The sequence below is a fragment of the Chiloscyllium plagiosum genome, chromosome 26 (genome assembly GCF_004010195.1).
Source record: "Chiloscyllium plagiosum isolate BGI_BamShark_2017 chromosome 26, ASM401019v2, whole genome shotgun sequence".
NCBI lineage: Eukaryota > Metazoa > Chordata > Chondrichthyes > Orectolobiformes > Hemiscylliidae > Chiloscyllium > Chiloscyllium plagiosum.
This window is the reverse complement of record NC_057735.1, coordinates 14,800,509-14,806,508: the sequence shown is the minus strand read 5'-3', so window position 1 is coordinate 14,806,508 and position 6,000 is coordinate 14,800,509. Positions and strand designations below refer to the sequence as shown.

General features: G+C 39.9%; 1 long non-coding RNA gene across 2 annotated transcripts in view; it reads right to left on the bottom strand.

Annotated features, from left to right (window-relative positions):
* Positions 1-480: 480 nt before the first annotated feature.
* LOC122563118 overlaps positions 481-6,000 on the bottom strand; it is a 36,956-nt gene continuing 31,436 nt past the window's right edge. For both annotated transcript variants that reach the window (XR_006315486.1, XR_006315487.1), the window contains exons 2-3: positions 3,346-3,419; positions 481-933 (exon numbers count right to left, since the gene is read on the bottom strand). This is a non-coding gene — a long non-coding RNA (uncharacterized LOC122563118). The remainder of the gene's footprint in view (positions 934-3,345; positions 3,420-6,000) is intronic.

Below are 6,000 nucleotides of genomic sequence, written 5' to 3'. Positions count from 1 at the left end.
GCTGAGTCACAATATTATCATTTCTCTGTTGGCTGGCTCACTCTCTCACAGCCCCACTTGAATGACACAAACCCTGGAGACTACCAGAATCTATTTGTTATAAATATAGGAAAATATGGGACAAAAGATAGGTTAAGTGGATTGGCCATGCTAAATTGCCCATAGTGTCCAGGGATGTGTAGATTATGTGGATTAGGTGTGGGAAATGCAGGTTTACACGGGTAGAGTGGACTCAATGGGCTGAATGGCCTGCTTCCACACCATAGGTATTCTATGATACTTTGCATTTTACTGGACAGATCAAGGGATAATCCCTTAAAATATAGGCAAAGTTACCATGCAAATGCATATTGAACACTTGAAAAGGGGACATCTAGAAAATTAAATCACCCACTTCATTCACATAATAAATAAAAGAAAAATACGCTATGTCTGTGAATGCTGAGGATCAGTCATGAATGGACTGTTCTGTAAGTTTCCAATTTTATTTTCAGGCATATAAACACAAAAAATACACAAAGCAAAAGGCAAATAAACAGTCTGGAAACCAAAAAGTTAACATAGCCATACAGGCAAAATGTTAAATACAGCTCTCACAATACAAACTGTACATTACATACATTACAGAGAGGATGATTTGCCTCCCAATCAGTTAAATATGGAAAATTTCACAATCAAAGCACTTCAATGCAGCTAAAGTACAGGCAGAAACCAACCACAAGATGAATAAATAAACACAGTTAAACTGCGAACAAGTTAAATGGACGCAGCTATTGAAAATAAATGACTTAAGTATAATTTAAACTTCCACGTTGCACGATTCATGGCATTTTTGTCGTTCATTGTGGTCTTGATTTTCTTGGATATTATGAATTTTTTCAAGTTCTTTTATGCACATTTCCTCTTCAGTCTGGAAATGTTTGGTGAATTATGCTGTGAAGAAAGAGGACAAAGGTAAGCATGAAATCCATCAAGGAGTTCACAACCAGTGCCAGGAGGCCTCCAAGCTAAGCACCTGCTGAGAACAATTGCATCCTCTAGGTCGCCTCCAATAAAATTGGTTCCCCTTCAGTTTGTCAGGCACCAAGATTCCAATAGCCAATGGCTTGATGAATAATGAATTTGTCCTTTGGTCACATGCATTATTCCTTTTACTCCCTGTGGTATTTTAATACCAGCTACCAGTTCTACCTGTACATAAAACCAGTACTGAGTATGCTACACATAAGATTCAAAGACAACACTGATGAGGATTAACTACAAACTTTAGGTGAGATTATTTAGTCATTCAGGCTCACTGATTTACAATACATCAGTGATAAAAATGAAATTAACACTGCATCTGCCATCTTAATGATCCATTACTTCTTGCTGAAAAAACAACATTACCTTGGAAATTAATTGCAATAATCATTAGCTTGCCAGCAACAGTAATGTACAACGCTGCACTGACCTGTTTGTGCTCTTCTTTGGGGGTTGCTATCTCTGTCTGGGCAGTATTGGGGATTGCAGGCATGACCAGCACTATTTCGCTGTGTACAGCAAAATAATTGGCTTCATTTGGATAAGATCACTCAACGAAACTCAAAGCTCCAGAACCATTCCATTCTGAGTCACACAACTTGTGATGAGCTCCTCTAACAACACAGCATACAGTACTTCCACTAACTCTACAGTTTCAAAAGAAAAATATGAACTTCATCCAAACATTCCATACTGATACCTTTAAGTAACACGAGTGAGGAGTAGACTGTATACTTCATACAGTTAAAGTCGACAACTGGTTGTGTTTGTTTAAGAGATAACATTACTATACCTGGGAAATCCAAAATGGCAGGTTGAGAGCCAAACAAATAATATACTGAACTTAGGTTTGCAGGTTACTAATCCATATCTTCACAGAATCACTTCAGCACATTTAGACTATTGTGCCTGCATGGGCTCCATTACCCAATACCAATCTTCTGCCTTTTCCCAAATATCCATGTGCACCATTACTATGCAAAAGCAATCATGAATGCCTCAATTGAACCTGCCTCCACCACATTTCCAGGCAGTGTATTCCATATCCAAACAACACACTGCACAAATAATACATTTTCCTCAAATCGCCCTTCCCTCATTTGCACATCATTTTAAATCATGAAAAGTAATCTCAAATGACTGAACCTCTAAGGATACTGAATTCTGTTCAACCTTTCCTGTTAGAATTAGTTGTGTTGTTTGTACCCTTAATACACACAAGCTGATAAAATTATGGATAACGATGCATACGCAGCTGCTGTGTAATTCATTTCCAACCATGGGGATTGCTGAACAATTTTCACCTCCATGTGATCCAGTCAATGACTCATCATTTTCACAGTGCAGCTCCTGTATATTGAATAATTGACAGTGCCGTTGAATGCATTTTGATTTTCATGACCATTTCTGTTGAAGTGAAATGATTTAATTATGGCTTTATTGATCTGTTTTCTGTCAATCTATTGGGATAAACCGGATTACTGTGCTCTGCAATCTGGCAGGAGATGAAGGCAGATGTGGTGGGTTCATGAAGGATTTTACATTGCTTTCATAACCCTGCATATTGCTTTAATCAGATATCCATTGAGACGATTGTAATTCCAGGCACACACATACAGGTGCAATTTATGATAGCGGCCAGTCAGACTGGGTTTCCAGAGCTGTGACTGTGCGTGCAGAATGAATCCTGTAATAGCAGAACGGCAGAGACAAAAAGGAAATGGTCTGTTGCAGAAAATGAATAGAATGTAATTGATATTTTTAATTTTGTAAATCAAAATTTTCACGTTTCATTATGTGCAGCTGTTTGTCTCTTAAAGCATGGGGCCCATTCTCCAGAAGTGGAAAATTTTGTCTGTTTGGCCAACTGACCACAGAGACAATCTCCTGACTTTGGCAGAGCACTGTCCCATTTCTACCAAGAACTGAAGTCAAAACCCAGATGGTTGGGGATAAGGACCTTCTCTATGTCCCAGTCTTAGCAGGTGGGCAGATTTATCATTGTGTTATATAAATGCAAATTTACAATGTTGACGTTTCTAGGTTGCACTTTGGAAAATTAACATCCTGATCGGCCTCACTGTGAGGCAAAGGCTTAGGCAGTTAATTCCTCCTTGATGATGAGTAGGAACGAACAGCATGATAGAAACTGGTAATGCTATCATAATATCAAAATGGAAAGCCATTTGATTTTAATAAATTAAGTCAGTATTTTAAGGAAATTAATTTTGCAGTAAACTGGAATGCAGCCAAATGACATTGAAAATAATGATTGCAATACTCCAATTTACTCCTATTATCCTAGAATTTCTTTTTGCTTACCATGTATGAATGCAGGTCTTCAGTTTGATGGGCCACAGGAAGCAGAGAAATATGTTGTGCAGCATGGGGTTAATCTTCAAGAGAAATGGAAATAAAAACAGGAATAAAGAGAACACAAAAGGCATGCCAGAGCATTGTACATAGCTAAACATGACATAAATCAATAAAATGCTCTTTAAAGTTTAAACTGAATCTAGCAGTGTAGCTTCACAGATGTTTGGAGCCTCAGGGCAATGTCCCAGAAAGTGTGCGTCCAGATGTGTCTGTTGTGTTTCCCTTTGTAGGAATAGCCTTCATTGATTGGTGAGTCAAAACCCAAAAAGCATCTAAATTGCTTGGAGCACCTTCACCACCCACAATGCAGTGGGACGAGAAGAAGGATTCGCAAGACCTTCTCCAATGCACCTAGGGAATGTGTAATAAATGTCAGTCATATCAGATGCTGAGAACAAACTCTCTCAGACAACTTTTTCAGTCTTTGTGATATGAAGAAGTTACACTTATTGCTAGAAATAGTTTTCTGAAGCAGTGATAGAACCTCACTGCCACTTCACATTTCCACTCTCTGACTGACGATGATTTCTGCAGTTCGGTAGGAAATAGAAAGAGAGGAACAAAAATAAAGCAAAACTCAATGCAATGTATAGTGTGATGTTGGGCAATATTTTGGATGGTGAGGCCTCCCAGTAACAAAAAGCAGTGGGTAGATGCCCCTGCCAATCACACAGCTCCACGGTATTTAACAGTCCAGGAGAGTACATCCCGGCTCGAGACAAAATCTTTGCCCTTCACTCGGAGAGCTGCCTCAGAGAACTGGCAGTCAATCTGATTATCTGGCGGCTCTATAGTCCAAGTAATGCAAATGGCAGCAGTAGTTAGGACTGGAACTGCAAAGAGTTCAGAGATTCTTAATCATAGAATCTTGCTCCAGGAGCAGAATTTCACAATCCCCCACCTGTACATTCACTGGGAAGGAATAGGGATTGTGGGATGAAAGGTATGAGGCTGCTGCTACCTGTAAATTCTCCTGGTGGCCTCCCATCTCTCTGCCAGTCACCTTAACCCACGTACAAATTAACCTTGGGTAGGCTAGGTTTTACATTGAGGTAGGCAAGGCCTAGCATGACCTTCTCAAGCCCAAATTGAGGCCATTATAATTGACCACTTAAGGACCATTCCTGCCCAGACTCAATTTTGAAACTAGCAGGAGAAGTTCAAAGGCAGCGAGTGATACCAGCAGGTCACCTTGGATGTGATGGATGGAGGGTGTAGCTCCCTCAAGAGATGCCATCCTGCATCAGGTACAGCCCCCTAAAGTTCTGACCACTGGGTGTCTGCACTCCCCATAGCTTCTACATCAATACGGTGTATAGCTTCCAATAGCATTTGAAAGTTCCTTAAAACTCGCTCCTTATCCCCCTCAATCTCCATCCAACCTTACTGCCATTCCAACCACCCTCACCTTCTAATACTGCATTCCCACAATACACTATGCCACCACTGTGCCATCCCTGAAATATCCTCTAAACCAACCCAAGGTGCAGTTTCCCTCCCATGTAAGACACCATGAATGTGGTCATGGACTCCAGGACGTAAATACTGCGGATTGCTTGTATTCCCTGTCCTGGCTACTGCTGGCACAATAGAGTTTCCGGCAATTAGATTGGTCAGTAGCTGTCTGCGTGAGCAAAGCCTCCAGTGGGAAGATGTAAATTCTGCTGTGGATTTATTTTGCCAAAAAAACCATTAGTTTGATGATGTGCAATTATAAAGAGAACATAACAATTGCCGCCACAGAAATATCTTGCAGATTTCTGTGCAGTGCTTTGAAAAGGAGCAGCATTTGTGCACGTGGTGTTGCTCTGACTTCTTAATAGAGACAGGCACAGAAGCCTTAAGAATGTCTTCTTCCCCCCCCCATCTCCAAGATCATTTGCAGAGATAAGAAAAAAAGCTTTTTGGACAGTCTGCAATTTATTCTGGAAATCCTTCTGAATGTCTCCCAATCATAATGTTAAATGAAAACAGTATGATCTTTCTTAACGTTTCAGAAAATGTCTATCCTTAGGCCCTTTTTGAGTCAGATGACCAAATTAGTGCCACATGGAGCTAACTTAAGGATTTTATTAGGTTTTAAAGTCTCAAGGATAACTGATTCACCATGCTCAACCAGAGCTAAAAATTAGATTTCTTCCTGAATTAGATTAAGAGATTATACCAGTGCCTGAATAACTAGGCCTGAAGCCTAATTGAGATGAAGACTTAAGCATCAGTTGAATAATTAAAAGGAGACGTCATGATTTGTTGTACTTCCAGAAGCTTCTAGCCTATTTTAGATTGCTTGCCTCATTAGTTGTGACTCTCAAATATGTTTCGGAAGGCTTTTGGAGTTGAACAGGAAGAAGGAAAAGTAAGGCTTCAAAGAAAAACGAGCTTGTCAGGCTAACCTACAGCAAAGTCCTGAAGCTTGAGTATTTACCCAGTCTTTGTTCAGTTTTGTTGGATTTCTTCAGGGAGTCACTCAACAGATATTAGCTGTCTGTTCCAAAACTGTGCCATGCAAAGTATGAATTTCATCAACTTTCCACATGGGCAGCTCTTTTAAGAAAAGCATTTTCCAACTAAATCAAAGAACATTAACTGAAACCTAAGATT